This window comes from Oncorhynchus kisutch, linkage group LG11 (assembly GCF_002021735.2).
Source record: "Oncorhynchus kisutch isolate 150728-3 linkage group LG11, Okis_V2, whole genome shotgun sequence".
Lineage (NCBI taxonomy): Eukaryota > Metazoa > Chordata > Actinopteri > Salmoniformes > Salmonidae > Oncorhynchus > Oncorhynchus kisutch.
The window spans coordinates 5,938,573-5,956,927 of record NC_034184.2 but is presented as its reverse complement, the minus strand read 5'-3'; positions in this window follow the sequence as shown (position 1 = coordinate 5,956,927).

Sequence of the window (18,355 nt, the reverse complement as noted above, 5' to 3'; positions counted from 1 at the left end):
TTCCTATTATTTGTCAAATGGCAGCCAAGCATCAATCATCATGTCACCAGAATAAGAAATAAGACGTACCCTCAATATTTATTGGAAAGCAGCATCTAGCTCATCACCTTTCCCTTTCACCACCCTGTGGTTATTTCATCTGTATCCTGATAAACTCCATATTTGTTCATCCGACATGTACTTTACTCGCATAAAAAGGTTGGATGGAAACCTAGTTATTGTTGTAGATTAGGTTAGAGTAAGACCAAAATGATGGAAACGCCATGCCCGCGTCACCCCTGTAGGGGATAGATCCAGAATCTCCTCATATCCTCATTAAATTGGCTGTGTACCGAGGGTGCTTACTGCACTCTCCTCCCCCGTAACCCCAGCCACACCGCTCACTCACTTGAGTGGACCACCCTGTCCGGCAGTCATGCCCCACATGCCAGCGCTATCTTGGACACTTAGCTGGAAATTCTCCCTCAGCTTAACCACAACGCAATGTTCACCATCTCAGGGCTGCTGAGCTGTCACCCATCCCTACCCCTACCACTCCCAGGACCACCAGACTGCACACAAACACAGTACAAAGAGCAAAAGCAAACAAAACCTGCCTGTGCTCCACAACTGCCGACTCAGTGACCCAGATCTTGCCGACTACGCAAAATGTCAAGAGATGGAAAAGTGACAGGTTCTTTTAGATCTGAGTTGAGTAGGCAGAGTGAAGTAGAGACCAAACAAAGGACCAGTTTCAGCATTTAATAAATAGGGTTTACAAGTTCCCTTTTTTAGCAGTGGCCTTTCTCACTGGCCCAGGAACATTCACAAACCATGCAATCTTCAATGAAAATAACAAAAAGGTCGGTGCAGCTCAGGAGACAGGGGTCCATCTTGTTTCGCTCATTAAACTCACAAGACTCCATTTCCCTCATACTCCCGGAAACCACCATACCTCTGGACTGCATCACCTCCCCTAAAACATAAAGAAACAGGGGTTTAATACAAGTCAGAAACCACAATTAACCAATGAGATTACTTTGTTAGAGTTAATGAGGCAATCAGTCACACCTGTGAAAGTTACCTATTATCTTTATAGTGTATTACTTTTTATCAGCGCCCTGTGAAAAGTAGTGCCCTACACAGGGAATCGGCTGCCATTTGGAACACAGTGTTGTATTGTAAGGAAGGCTACTGGCTGACCAAGGGAGTAGCAGCATCATAACGAGTGTTGTGAATTATAATTTTTTTGCCATTTCTCTAGGTTTGTTTACGTGGCTACCCATCCACATCACCAATTGCCACGCCCACTAACGTTTCTTCTCCATGATGAGTCTGGACTTGCCTCTCTCCCCGACGACTTCTGGAACGCGAACACATTCTAACCGTTCTGATTGGTCCCAGAAACCAATGAGTTTGCAAGAACTGGCCTACAGGATGACGTTATCAACTTTGATACTCTGATTGGATGGATTTTTTAGAGACGATCCAATTACTGATGAATTTGTTTTGTACAACGCTCATCATTTTGACATCACACAAACGACTTCTAGGGTGGCAGGTTCAGACTGAATGTAAATAAAGATCAATAGATCAGTGGAATTAAATTCAGGATGAATTGTCAGGCAATAGATTCGTAGAATTCAGGTACATAATGTCAATTCGGCTATCATTGTCCTTAAGATGCAGTTCTATGTTTGTCAACACAATTCATGAGGAATTTATACAATCCTTTGATAGAAGCTAAGCTAATAGGGTTTCTTATCCTAGAGGACTAATATCAGCAACAGAGAAATATCTGCCTATTAGAGATTACAGAGGACAGAACATTTGTAGAAACATTTGCCTTTATACACTGAACAAAAAGTCTTGGTCCTATGTTTCATGAGCTGAATTAAAAGATCCTGTAAATGTACCATAAGTACCAAAAGCTTATTTCTCTCAAATTTTGAGCACAAATTTGTTTACATCCATGTTCGTGAGCATTTCTCCTCTGCCAAAATAATCCATCCTCCTAACAGATGTGGCATACCATGAAGCTTATTAAACAGCATGATCATTACACAGGTGCACCTAGTCCTGGGGATAATAAAAGGCCACTCTAAAATGTGCAGTTTTGGCATGCGGGCTGCAGAAATTAGAGGTCGACCGATTATGATTTTTCAACGCCGATACCGATGCCGATTATTGGAGGACCCCCAAAAAAAGCCAATACCGATTAATCTGCCAATTTTTTAAATGTATTTGTATTTGTAATGACAATTACAACAATACTGAATGAACACTTATTTTAACTTAATATAATACATCCATAAAAATCTATTTAGCCTCAAATAAATAATAAAACTTGTTCAATTTGGTTTAAATAATGCAAAAACAAAGTTGGAGAAGAAAGTAAAAGTGCAATATGTGCCATGTAAAAAAGCTAACGTTTAAATTCCTTGCTCAGAACATGAGAACATATGAAAGTTGGTGGTTCCTTTTAACATGAGACTTCAATATTCCAAGGTAAGAGGTTTTAGGTTGTAGTTAATATAGTATTTATAGGCCTATTTCCCTCTATACCATTTGTATTTCATATACCTTTGACTATTGGATGTTCTCATAGGCACTTTAGTATTGCCAGTGTAACAGTATAGCTTCTGTCCCTCTCCTTGCCCCTACCTGGGCTCGAACCAGGAACACATCGACAACAGCCACCCTCAAAGCAGCGTTACCCATGCAGAGCAAGGGGAACAACTACTCCAAATCTCAGAGCGAGTGACGTTTGAAACGCTTGTAGCGCGCACCCCGCTAACTAGCTAGCCATTTCACATCGGTTACACCAACCTAATCTCGGGAGTTGATAGGCTTGAAGTCATAAACAGCTCAATGCTTGAAGCATTGCGAAGAGCTGCTGGCAAAACGCACGAAAGTGCTGTTTGAATGAATGCTTACAAGCCTACCATCGCTCAGTCAGACTGCGCTATCAAATATCAAATCATAGACTTAATTATAACATAATAACAAACAGAAATACGAGCCTTTGGTCATTAAAATGGTAGAATCCGGAAACTATCATTTCGAAAACAAAACGTTTATTATTTCAGTGAAATACGGACCTGTCAGGTATTTTATCTAACGGGTGACATCCCTAAGTCTAAATATTCCTGTTACATTGTACAGCCTTCAATGTTATGTCATAATTACATAAAATTCTGCCAAATTAGTTCGCAATGAGCCAGGCTGCCCAAACTGTTGCATATACCCTGACTCTGCGTGCAATGAATGCAAGAGAAGTGTCACAATTTCACCTGGTTAATATTGCCTGCTAACCTGGATTTCTTTTAGCTAAATATGCAGGTTTAAAAATGTATACTTCTGTGTATTGATTTTAAGAAAGGCATTGGTGTTTATGGTTAGGTACAGTCGTGCAACGATTGTGCTTTTTTCACAAATGCGCTTTTGTCAAATCATCCCCCTGCGTTGCATCGATTATATGCAACGCAGGACACGCTAGATAAACTAGTAATATCATCAACCATTTGTAGTTAACTAGTGATTATGATTGATTGATTGATTGTTTTTTATAAGATAAGTTTAATGCTAGCTAGCAACTTACCTTGGCTTCAACTGCATTCGAGTAACAGCCAGGCTCTTCGTGGAGTGCAATGAGAGGCAGGTGGTTAGCGCGTTGGACTAGTTAACTGTAAGGTTGCAAGATTGAATCCCGGAGCTGACAAGGTAAAAATCTGTCATTCTGACCCTGAACAAGGCAGTTAACCCACCGTTCCTAGGCCGTCATTGAAAATAAGAATTTGTTCTTAACTGACTTGCCTGGTTAAATAAAGGTGAAATAAAAAATAAAAAATACAATAAAGGTCAAGACCCTGGTGAGGATGACGAGCATGCAGATCAGCTTCACTGAGCTGTTTTCTCACAGTTTGTGCAGAAATTCTTCAGTTGGTCAAACTTAGAAATTCATCAGCTGTCCTGGTGGCAGGTCTCAGACCATCCTGCAGGTGAAGAAGCAGGATTTGTAGGTCCTGGACTGGTGTGGTTACACATGGTCTGTGGTCGTGAGGCCGATTGGACTTGCTGCCAAATTCTCCTTAACAACTTTGGAGGCTGCTTATGGTAAAGAAGTTAACATTAAATTATCTGGCAACAGCTATCGTGGACATTTTGCTAGAAGTCGACCGATTAATCGGAATGGACGATTAATTAGGGCTGATTTCAAGTTTTCATAACAATCCATTTTTGGACACCGATTTGGCCAATTTTTTTTTTACACCTTTATTTAACTAGGCAAGTCAGTTAAGAACAAATCCTTATTTACATTGATGACCAACCAAAAGGCAAAAGGACAAAACACACATCACACTACATAAAGAGAAACTTAAGACAGCAACATAGCAAGGCAGGAAACATGACAACACAGCATGGTAGCAACACAAAATGACAACAACATTGTAGCAACACAACATGGTAGCAGCACAAAACATGGTACAAAAATGAATGGGCACAGACAACAGCACAAAGGGCAAGAAGGTAGAGAACAATACATCACACAAAGCAGCCACAACCTGACTGCAGCTGTTGTAACCGACTTCAGTGGGCAAATGCACCTCCAATGGCCACTGGCACGCTGGAGAAGTGCGCTCTTCACAGATGAATCCCGGTTTGAACTGTACTGGGCAGATGGCAGACAGCATGTATGGTGTTGTGTCGGCAAGCGGTTTGCTGATGTCAAAGTTGTGAACAGTGTGCCCCATGGTGGCACTGGGGTTATGGTATGGGCAAGCAAAGGCTACGGACAATGAACACAATTGCATTTTATTGATGGCAATTTGAATGCACAGAGATACTGTGAAGAGATCCTGAGGCCCATTGTCGTGCCATTAATCTGCCACCATCACCTCATGTTTTAGCATGATAATGCATGACCCCATATTGAAAGGATCTGTACACAATTCCTGGATGCTTAAAATGTCCCAGCTCTTCCATGGCCTGCATACTCACCAGACATGTCACCCACATATAATATAAAGAAAGGTAGGGTTGTGGATCAGAAAACCAGTCAGTATCTGGTGTGACCACCTCATGGAGCATCACATATCTCCATCACATCGACTTGATTAGGCTGTTGGTTGTGGCCTGTGGAATATTGTCCCATTCCTCTTCAATGGCTGTACGAAGTTGCTGGCTATTGGCGGGAACTGGAACACGCTGTTGTACACTTCGATCCCGGGGCTAAGGTGGGGCTTGACCGATACGTGGGGGTGCTAAGAAAATAGTTGATTTTCATGACTTCAGAGTTATAAGAAAGTTCTAGTTTTTTCAATAAAAGCAGATATGGCACACAGCACATGTAGTTTAATTGAATTTGGCCAAAGAATATTTAACAAAATAGCTATAAGCCTAATACAAGTGACCACAAGTGCAAGAAGTGCAATGCATTTACCCTATGCCTGTTAACTGTGCACTCACTTGTAAAACAAACAGGCTATCATCACAAACTTAGTGATTATATTTCTATTGCAAACAAAAATAGGCCAAAGATATACATGCGTCCTGCTATGAATTGGTTATAATGTTACGGATTACATGTCTATCACAACATCGGAAATGAAAGGGGTAATATCCACAGTGCAGCCACATCGAGAAGTGCATTTACCCTATGACTGTCAACTGTGTTCACACAGTGCAAAACGAGCTGGCTGTCATCACAATCTTAGTGATTATATTTCTATTGCAAAAATACTTGTAGGCCGACTGGTCGACAATATGCATGCCGTCTTCTTATTCCATCCAGATCCAGATCAGATTGAATCATGTTCCCACCACCAGACAGGCGCTCTGTCAATAAATTAAAGGCCTTTCAGTTACTCACCAAGTGTTGTTTTATAGAAGGACGATGCGTCTGTTGTTGTGGTTCAGTGCAAATGAGTGTATAATCTTCTGGACATCCAGGGCCTTGGTTCATTCTGTGTGTATGTGACAGGCAGGCAAGGTTGCTGAGTCGAGGGTGTGCCCAGTATTTCATTCTGTATATCATGACGCGTGTACATAGCATCCCTAGTCTTATCTGAGATTTTCTGTGCAACTGTTTTGTCGAATTTGCCTATGACCTGTAAAAGTTCAAGGAACTATGTCTTTTCTATGTCTCCTCTCTGTGAAAGTCCCTGGTATTCAGTGTAACACAATGACTCCACAACTGCTCTCATATACTCTCTGTTCTCTCAGACTATTTTCGAATGTCCATCACTTAGAGCATTGCATATTGTTGAGCCAGACTCTTTCTGAATAGTCCACTCATTCCACGCTCTCATTGCATATTTATGCTCTTGAACGAACTTGTCGCATTCTTCCAGTTCTGGTAGCCATCGTGGGTAAATGCCGCCTTCCCTCCACCATGGTTTCCTGGACGTTGAAAGTGGCGGTAGGCAAAGCAGATAGAAGGGTCCTTTGAAATAGAATATTCCAGCCATTTGTAATCCTCATACCATCTACGATTGAAGTAGCTAGATAACGCTGAAGAAGAGGGCGTCTTGGTTCTTCAACAGGTGACTGGCTTAAATCAGAGGGAACGGTGGCTGTGCTAACAGTGCAGCTAACATTGGCTGTGGAGCAGCTAGCAGCAACGAACCGCTCTGGTGCTCCCTCACGTCATGGCTCACGAGTTTCTCTCTTTGACTCATCTTTCTTATCTCTTTCTTCTTATTTGGCCCCCTTGGAGACATGGTCTGGGTCTGGATTTTCAATTTCTACCCACACTCTTCTCTCGATCAGAAAACGGTCCAATACAATGGGGCGAGATGGGCGACAAGCTAGCTTGAAGTTAGCTCACATAACGTAGTAGCCTACCGTGCGCGAGCACACATGTTGTTGTATTACAACCTGAATTACAATTGATTAAATTTAGATTTTTTTTGTCACTGGCCTACACACAATACCCCATAATGTCAAAGTGGAATTACGTTCCTCAATTTTGGGGAAAATTACAGTGTATTCGGACAGCATTCAGACCCCTTGACTTTTCCCACATTTTATTATGTTACAGCCTAATTCTAAATGGGATTAAATTGTTTTTCCCTCATCAATCTTTTTTTTATTTTACACACAATACCCCACCCATAATGAAAAATCAAAAACAGTTTTTTTCGAAATATTTGCAAAAAAATAAGAAATATTACAAAGAAAATCACATATACATAAGTATTCAGACCCTTTACTCAATACTTTGTTGAAGCACCATAGGCAGCGATTACAGCGTCAAGTTTTCTTGGGTATGAGGCTACATGCTTAGCACACCTGTATTTGGGGAGTTTCTCCCATTCTTATCTGCAGATCTTCTCAAGCTCTCTCAGGTTGGATGGGGAGCATCGCTGCACAGCTATTTTCAGGTCTCTTCAGAGATGTTCGATTGGTTTCAAATCCGGGCTCTGGCTGGGCCACTCAAGGATATTCAGAGACTTGTCCCGAAGCCACTCCTGCGTTGTCTTGGCTGTGTGTTTAGGGTCGTTGTCCTGTTGGAAGGTGACCCTTTGCCCCAGTTTGAGGTCCTGAGCGCTCTGGTGCAGGTTTTCATCAAGGATCTCGTTGTACTTTGCTCCATTCATCTTTGCCTCAATCCTGACTAGTCCCCCAGTCTCTGCCACTGAAAAACAGCCCCACAGCATGATGCTGACACTACCATGCTTCACCGTAGGGATGGTGCCAGGTTTCCTTCAGAAGTGACGCTTGGCATTCAGGCCAAAGAGTTCAATCTTGGTTTAATCTTTTAGGTGCCTTTTGGCAAACTCCAAGAGGGCTGTCATGTGCCTTTTGCTGAGTGGCTTCCATCTGGACACTACCGTAGAGGCCTGATTGGTGGAGTCTTACAGAGATGGTTGGCCTTCTGGAAGGTTCTTCCATCTCAACAGAGAAACTCTGGAGCTCTGTCAGAGTGACCATCAGGTTCTTGGTCATCTCCCTGACCAAGGCCCTTGTCCCCTGATTGCTCAGTTTGGCCAGGCAACCAGCTCTAGGAAGAGTCTTGGTGGTTCCAAACTTCCATATGAATGATGGAGGCCGCTGTATTCTTGGGGACCTTCAATGCTGCAGACATTTTTTGGTATCCTTCATCAGGTTAGTGCCTCAACACAATCCTGTATCGGAGCTCTACGGACAATTCCTTCGACCTCATGGTTTGGTTTTTGCTCTGACATGGACTGTCAACTGTGGGATCTTATGTAGACAGGTGTGTGCATTTCCAAATCATGTCCAATCAATTTAATTTACCACAGGTGAACTCCAATCAAGTAGTAGAAAAATCTCAAGGATGACCAATGGAAACAGGATGCACCTGAGCTCAATTTCGAGTCTCATAGCAAAGGTTCTGAATAATTGTGTAAATAAGGTATTTCTGCTTCTTATTTTTAATACATTTCTAAACATTTCTGTTTCCGCTTTATCAAAACGGATTACTGTGTGTAGATTGATGAGGAACATTTTTTATTTAATCCATTTTTGAATACGGCTTTAACGTAACAAAAAATTGAGAAAGTCAAGGGGTCTGAATATTTTCAGAATAAACTGTATGTCTTTATAGGGATGTTGGGATTACTGCAGTTTCTCAGACCAATGCATGGGTCACCATGGTTAGAAGCAAAATAGGTACAAATGGGAAAATCTGGCCTGGTTCCACGAAGGGACTAAAGGGGGCTTAGCCCCCTTAGTTCAAACTTGAGCCACCTTAGTTTTAGTTTTATGTCCCTTTATAAAAATGGCAAAAAAGTTACAAGGATTTAGTGACAGGTTGGCGCAAAAAATGTATATATCTCCGTGACAGGGCACACTGAAGTGTGTTCAGGGGGTTATGGAAATCCAGTGATTACTCCTTTGGGTATCCATAAAAAGCTGAAAAAAACTATTCTCATCTGGGGGGGCCCTATGTAACTGCAAGGGTAAGGGCTAAGCATATAAAATCTAGGGGTTCCCCTAACGTAACTGCAAGGGTAAGGGCTAAGCATATCAAATCTAGGGGGGCCTGCTAAGGTAACTGCACGGGTAAGGGCTAAACATAACAAATCTAGGGAGGCCCTCTAACTTAACCGCAAGGGTAAGGGCTAAACATATCAAATATAGGGGGGCCCCCAAAGGTAACCTCAAGGGTAAGGGCTGAACATATAAAATCTATGGGGCCCCCCTAAGGTTACTGCAAGGGTAAGGGAGGGCTAAACATATCAAATCTAGGGGGTGTCCCCTAAGGTAACTGCAGGGTTAAGGGAGGGCTAAAAAATCAAATCTTGGGGGGCCCACTAAGGTAACTGCAATGGTAAGGGCTAAAAATATCAAATCTTCCATAGGAACCTTTGACTTGAAAAAATTATATTTTTCAGTGGTCTGAGCCCACTTACTTTAGAGCTGATTACAACAACAATACAAAACATAAAAAACCTGTGTTACTGTATGCATTTTTGAACAGTTACCAAAAAGTAAAGTTGATATTGATAGTTGATATTTCCCACTATCTCTATATTTCCTAAATGCTTTAAGATAATATAATGCTGTGTGTGTATGTGGTGCAGACAATTGACTAATTGTATTGCACATTTTTGCAATATCAGAGCAAGCAATATTGTGCTACATGAGCGTGCCATGTAGCATCATCGGTGTGCCATGAAGACGTTGCTCTCTGACCAAATACGGTGTCCTATAGAATATACTACACCCCTAATGATATAGTGAAGTCTTGTTAAGTTCTAGAATCTCTGAGGAATACATACGAACGTGATTTGACTCGTTGAAACAACGTTTAGGTTGAGATTTTCACAGAAGATTCCTTTCTTTGCAAATGGACGAGTGGAAATACAAAATCGATTGTGCATGCAATATGGACCTTTTTAACATATGAAAAAGGATTTTTATCTCACAAAACGATACTTCATGTTATCTCTGGGATCCTTTGGATGATAAATCAGAGCAAGATTTTAGAATGTAAGTATACATTTCATCTTCATAGGTGAATTTATCCACCTATTGTGGTGAAAAAGTGTTTTTTGTTTTTAGGAGCTCTCCTCAAACAATAGCATGGCATTTTTTTTCTCAGTAATAGCTACTGTAAATTGGATGGTGCAGTTATATTAACAAGAATTTAAGCTTTCAGCTGATATAAGACACTTATATGTACCGACATTTGTTGTTTCTCTAAAATCTGCGATGGTGACACAAGATGCTGCATGATTTACAACTGTCCCTTTGACGGGACGCCAATCCCACTGTTCCTAGGCCGTCATTGTAAATAATAATTTGTTTTTAACTGACTTGCCAAGTTAAATAAAGATAAAATAAACATGCAGTACACTCTTAATACACTGACACATACAGAACACACTGACACATACAGTACACGCTTAATACACTTACATTAACACTAACACTGAAACATACAGTACACTCTTAATACATTAACACTGACACTCTTAATACACTCACATTAACACTGACACACAGTACACTCTTAATACATTAACACTGACACTCTTAATACACTCACATTAACACTGACACACAGTACACTCTTAATACATTAACATTGACACATGCAGTACACTCGTAATACACTCACATGAACACTGACATTGACACATACAGTACACTCTTAACACATTAATATTGACACATACAGTACACTCTTAATACACTCACATGAACACTGACATTGACACATACAGTACACTCGTAATACACTCACATGAACACTGACATTGACACATACAGTACACTCTTAATACACTTACATGAACACTGACATTGACACATACAGTACACTCTTAATACACTCACATGAACACTGACATTGACACATACAGTACACTCTTAATACACTTACATGAACACTGACATTGACACATACAGTACACTCTTAACACATTAATATTGACACATACAGTACACTCTTAATACACTTACATGAACACTGACATTGACACATACAGTACACTCTTAATACACTTACATGAACACTGACATTGACACATACAGTACACTCTTAATACACTTACATGAACACTGACATTGACACATACAGTACACTCTTAATACACTTACATGAACACTGACATTGACACATACAGTACACTCTTAATACACTTACATGAACACTGACATTGACACATACAGTACACTCTTAATACACTTACATGAACACTGACATTGACACATACAGTACACTCTTAACACACTTACATGAACACTGACATTGACACATACAGTACACTCTTAACACATTAATATTGACACATACAGTACACTCTTAATACACTCATAGGAACACTGACATTGACACATACAGTACACTCTTAACACATTAATATTGACACATACAGTACACTCTTAATACACTCACATGAACACTGACATTGAGACATACAGTACACTCGTAATACACTCACATGAACACTGACATTGACACATACAGTACACTCTTAATACACTTACATGAACACTGACATTGACACATACAGTACACTCTTAATACACTCACATGAACACTGACATTGACACATACAGTACACTCTTAACACATTAATATTGACACATACAGTACACTCTTAATACACTCACATGAACACTGACATTGACACATACAGTACACTCGTAATACACTCACATGAACACTGACATTGACACATACAGTACACTCGTAATACACTCACATGAACACTGACATTGACACATACAGTACACTCTTAACACATTAATATTGACACATACAGTACACTCTTAATACACTAACATGAACACTGACATTGACACATACATGGAAAGCCAGTGTCAGGTAGCAGTAAATGTGAATTACTGAGGGGAGCAATTTTCTCTAGTGAGGGATGTTATGGGTTTTTAATCTGTGTTTGTTTTGTGTAATATAATTATGTAGAGCTAATAAATGTGTTGTACTTTCACTATTTGTCATCTCAATTAACTATTCAATCAAGTTGGTAATTACAATGTGATATTGTTGATCCCAGCCTTTCATATCTATAGCCCATGTTGTGATGCGGTTGAGTAATGTTATGTTTTACAGCCATTTAAATAATTATGGAGATCATTTCGATTAAATTTCAAACTTCTTTCCAAGAAATTACTTTTCCGTTTCAACTGCTAATTGGTATTTTAGAATTTGATAAAGCGAGAAAGTGGCTATGATGACAGACACACCAGAGTGGATCTGGCCTCCAGGGAGCACACGTCGTTTGTCAGTCATCTGACAGCTAGAGTCAACAGGTTTCCCATGGCTGCTCAACACCCTCCCTCCCACCCCCTGTGGGGGCAGCTTAGCCCCATTGGAAGAGGATTTTCAGAGTTTTAATCAGTGTTTTTAATTAGGCTTTTTAATCACAGAGCCACTTTTCACAGAGAGTCCATGAGTGAGGTAACTCTTGAATGGAGACGATAGGGGAAGTTGAGCACTTGTCAATGTTGCCCTTTCTCTCTCTCTCTCCCAAATGGGATTCCAAATGCAGGAATGTTTTCTAGTTTTTGTGAACGCATGGATGCTTTGAGCCAAGAACTGAGTTTTTGTGAACGCATGGATGCTTTGAGCCAAGAACTGAGTTTTTGTGAACGCATGGATGCTTTGAGCCAAGAACTGAGTTTTTGTGAACGCATGGATGCTTTGAGCCAAGAACTGAGTTTTTGTGAACGCATGGATGCTTTGAGCCAAGAACTGAGTTTTTGTGAAGGCATGGATGCTTTGAGCCAAGAACTGAGTTTTTGTGAACGCATGGATGCTTTGAGCCAAGAACTGAGTTTTTGTGAACGCATGGGTGCTTTGAGCCAAGAACTGAGTTTTTGTGAACGCATGGATGCTTTGAGCCAAGAACTGAGTTTTTGTGAACGCATGGATGCTTTGAGCCAAGAACTGAGTTTTTGTGAACGCATGGACGCTTTGAGCCAAGAACTGAGTTTTTGTGAACGCATGGATGCTTTGAGCCAAGAACTGAGTTTTTGTGAACGCATGGGTGCTTTGAGCCAAGAACTGAGTTTTTGTGAACGCATGGATGCTTTGAGCCAAGAACTGAGTTTTTGTGAACGCATGGATGCTTTGAGCCAAGAACTGAGTTTTTGTGAACGCATGGATGCTTTGAGCCAAGAACTGAGTTTTTGTGAACGCATGGATGCTTTGAGCCAAGAACTGAGTTTTTGTGAACGCATGGATGCTTTGAGCCAAGAACTGAGTTTTTGTGAACGCATGGATGCTTTGAGCCAAGAACTGAGTTTTTGTGAACGCATGAATGCTTTGAGCCAAGAACTGAGTTTTTGTGAACGCATGGATGCTTTGAGCCAAGAACTGAGTTTTTGTGAACGCATGGATGCTTTGAGCCAAGAACTGAGTTTTTGTTTTTGTTGGAGGGATTTTCTTTCTAATTTGAAGCTTCTTTTGCATTTCCCTTGATAGCTAAGAAGTTAATACAACAATGGCTTTTGAATGCATCCGTATGGTTTCAAGTTATATGCTTGAATTGGGTGAGAATAACTGTCCAGACATGATATCCACAAGAAAAGGATAAGTATCAATGATTAAGGACAAATCTTTTGTTTACACAAGGACATTTAAAAGTGAGATATATTGATTTGCAACAGAGGGATGGTATATTATAAAGCAATGCATTTGAATGCTTTGGTTTTGTTGTTAAACAAATACATGGTTATCATCTCTGCTCACATTTGGGAAGAGCCAATAGTGGCAGTTTGAGAAGACCCAATAGTGGCAGTTTAGGAAGGGCCAATAGTGGCAGTTTGGGAGGGACCAATAGTGGCAGTTTAGGAAGAGCCAATAGTGGCAGTTTTAGAAGGCCCAATAGGGGCAGTTTAGGAAGGGCCAATAGCGGCAGTTTGGGAAGGGCCAATAGTGGGGGTTTAGGAAGGGCCAATAGTGGCGGTTTGGGAAGGGCCAATAATGGCAGTTTGGGAAGGGCCAATAGTGGCAGTTTGATCTTCAGTTTCTTGGCAATTTCTCTCATGGAGTAGCCTTCAGTTTCAGAAGAAATTTCTTAATTTCTGGCCATTTTGAGCCTGTAATTGAACCCACAATTGCTGATGCTCCAGACACTCAACTACTCTAAAGAAAGCCAGTTTTATTGCTTCTTTAATCAGAACAACAGTTTTCAGCTGTGCTAACATAATTGCAAAAGGGTTTTCTAATGATCAATTAGCCTTTTAAAATGATCAACTTGGATTAGCTAACACAACATGCCATTGGAACACAGGAATGATGGTTGCTGATAATGGACCTCTGTACGCCTATGTAGATATTCTATAAAAAAATCTGCCTTTTCCAGCTACAATAGTCATTTACAACATTAACCATGTCTAAACTGTATTTCTGATCAATTTGATGTTATTTTAATGGACAAAAAATGTTGTTATTTTTAAAACAAGGACATTTCTAAGTGACCCCAAACTTTGAATGGCAGTGTAGGTCTCTTCTCCACATTCCTCTTTCAGTTTTGGCTGCATATAGGCAACTTACAATAAGCCCATAAAACAGATAAGGACTTCACTTAGTGTATGGGTCGCACAGGTGGGTGTCTAAGGTATAGGGTTGGGGACCGTTTCATCATGATAGGACAATAAATAAATAAGATGTATAATTTCTTTTAATATTGAAAGCTCTCTCTCGCAAACCCTGCTCACAGACACACATTGGTTCTGGGATACGCGAACATATCCTTTCTGACTCACTTAATTCCACACTTTTCCAAACACACAAAAAACCACCACACCTTCCATCACAATACATCCACACATACTGTGCCTTCTATGTCTTCTGTTTGCTATGTTTTTATCTCCACCATTTTGGTTGAGTACTTTTGTGTTCCAATTTGTTATTTTTGAAGATGTATTACTTTGCTGGTTATCCTTTCTTCTAATGCCATCTTATCCATTTATAAAATACTGTAAATGGTAAGTTAAAGAATTATTTTACAACACTCCCCATCTTGAATGGTATAGTGTAGTTGTAGTTTAACAATTGTTGAATTCTATTGATGTTCTATCTATAAAAAAAAAAAACATTATTACAATCCCTACCACAGCTAGTATTTGGTGTTCCATTATTTGACTACTCTATGAGAACTTTGTAATTTTTAGAATAGCCATGGAGTAGTCTTTGTGTCTCGGAATATTTGGTTGTCAATATACAGTTTATGGACAACGAGAGCTACACACTTCCCTTTTAATCTATTCTCTTTGAAGATTGTGTACAGAACTTTGCTCCCTTGTGCACACTGCACTTCTGATGATTACCATATTACCAGATGTGCAACGTTCAGCCACATGACCAACAACCACAATTTAAACTGGATCCAAAACCACAGAAGATGCTGGCGCTGTGTCGGAAACCACCAGGCTTGCAAATGTAATTTAATCACCCCATGGACATTGTAACGATTCTCATTGGTGGAAGGAGAGGAGGACCAAAATGCAGCGTGGTAAGTGTTCGTCATATTTTAATTGAAAAAAACGGAACACTACACAAAATAACAACAAAGAGAAAACTAAACAGTTCTGCCAGGTGAACAGACACTAAACAGTTCTGCCAGGTGGACAGACACTAAACAGTTCTGCCAGGTGGACAGACACTAAACAGTTCTGCCAGGTGAACAGACACTAAACAGTTCTGCCAGGTGGACAGACAGTAAACAGTTCTGCCAGGTGGACAGACACTAAACAGTTCTGCCAGGTGGACAGACACTAAACAGTTCTGCCAGGTGAACAGACACTAAACAGTTCTGCCAGGTGAACAGACACTAAACAGTTCTGCCAGGTGAACAGACACTAAACAGTTCTGCCAGGTGGACAGACACTAAACAGAAATTAAACACCCACAACCAAAATGGGGAAAATAGGCTACCTAAGTATGATGCTCAATCAGAGACAACGAACGACACCTGCCTCTGATTGTGAACCATACTAGGCCAAACACATAGAAATATAACAACATAGAAAAAAGAACATAGACTACCCACCCCAACTCACACCCTGACCAACCTAACACAAAGACATAAAAAAGGAACTAAGGTCAGAACGTGACAGACATGGGGTGATTAAAGGTTGTCACCCACAGATCTTCTGCTAATCCATCGCCAAGCCCAAGAACCAAGTCAAACCCATTCTAGACCAAGTCCATGACACTTTCAAGAAGGTGGCTGTTGTGAAGGCTCATGCCCTCACCCCTAACCACATGTTCTCCAACAAATAAAAGGGACTCGCACACCCTCTCTCTCTCTCTGTCTCTCTCTGTCTCTTTCTCTCACTCTCTTTCTTTCTATTTCGTTCTCTCTCTCTCTGAAAGTGGAAAAATGAATAATAGATAAGACAATGTGTTAATGCAACTCATATATTTGAAAAGGGGATTGGATTTGGCTAGTCAGAGAAAATCTGCAAGAAGAAATTGCATATCAGAAGAATGTTGTTGTTTAAAGCACAGAGAGTGTCCTCAATAATAAATGATGTTCTCACCATTAGGGGACATGCCCAATGATGAGAAGGATGTATATTAATGAGGTGTAGGAAGAATCAAGAGATCATTATGTAAACAGGGGATTTATGCTAAACATTCAAATGTTTTTAAGGCAGAATGAGTGCAAATGGGAGGCTGCAAAATGTGTTGTCGTGTAGTTGTGTTATCATGCGGTCATGTCATATAGTCATGTAGGCATGTAGTCATGTTGTCATGTAGTCATGGTGCCATGTAGTCATGTTGCCAAGGGGATGATGGACACCACTCAGTAAAACCAAGGGGATGATGGACGACACTCAGTAAAACCAAGGGGATGATGGACGACACTCAGTAGAACCAAGGGGATGATGAACAACACTCAGTAAAATCAAGGGAATGATGGACGACACTCAGTAAAACCAAGGGGATGATGGTCACCTCTCAGTAAAATCAAGGGGAGGGATGTTGGACACTCAGTAAAACCAAGGGGATGATGGACGACACTCAGTAAAACCAAAAGGATTATGGCAAAATAGAAACTTGTTAGCTCTACAATAATAAAAAATGAATAATAGTTTTTAGTTTGCAATCTTTAGCATTTACTCAGCTTGCATTCAACTGTTTCTCTTTAATTTTGAATCAATGTGTTCAGAAAAATGGATGACTCTCAGAGAAAGAATCGCTGAAGGAAAGTTTTGAAATGCCCAAGTAATTTAATTTACAGTACTTGCTTCATTTCAAAACAATTCCTTCAGTGAGTCTGAGTCATTGAACAATAGGAGTTGTTAAAGATGATGGACATTAAAGACGATGTCACTGAGGAGATGATGTCACAAGTGATCTTTAATGTCATCGAATGTCCTCGTCAGGATGCTCTCATGCAGAACTATTCAGGTCAGGATGTTCGGGTTATGGAGGGACCATGGTTAATGTCAGGCAGTCTGCAGTTCAAACATTAAAAAAGCTGTCACACTGCAACTGTTTTGGTAAATAGCTGAGGGATGAGGCTGGATAAATGTAACCAATCTCAAATTCATTGACAGAGCTATGGATGCAAGAACTGGCCATCTATGTAATCTAAATTAAAGTTTAAATAGCTTTTGAGGCTATACCATTGGTGACCGGAGCATAGAACAGGTGGAGGAGTGTAAGTACCTCACTACAATAGTTGACAACAAGCTGAACTTTGTGGGGGAGTGTTATCTAAATGTCAGTCCAGACTGTACTTCCTGTTATCTAAATGTCTGTCCAGACTGTACTTCCTGTAATCTAAATATCAGTCCAGACTGTACTTCCTGTTATCTAAACGTCTGTCCAGACTGTACTTCCTGTAATCTAAATGTCAGTCCAGACTGTACTTCCTGTAATCTAAATATCAGTCCAGACTGTACTTCCTGTTATCTAAACGTCTGTCCAGACTGTACTTCCTGTAATCTAAATGTCAGTCCAGACTGTACTTCCTGTTATCTAAACGTCTGTCCAGACTGTACTTCCTGTAATCTAAATGTCAGTCCAGACTGTATTTCCTGTTAACTAAATGTCAGTCTAGACTGTAGTTCCTGTTATCTAAACGTCTGTCCAGACTGTAGTTCCTGTTATCTGAATGTCAGTCCAGACTGTACTTCCTGTTATCTAAATGTCTGTCCAGACTGTACTTCCTGTAATCTAAATGTCAGTCCAAACTGTAGTTCCGGTTATCTAAATATCAGTCAAGACTGTACTTCCTGTTATCTAAATGTCAGTCCAGACTGTACTTCCTGTTATGTAAATATCAGTCAAGACTGTACTTCCTGCCTAAACTTAGGCTGAGTATTAGTATATGTTTTACAGTCCTTTTATAGATGTTTTATTGAACCTGTCTTAACATTTATTGTAGTTGCCTGGTTTGGCTCCCTCACTTGGACAAGT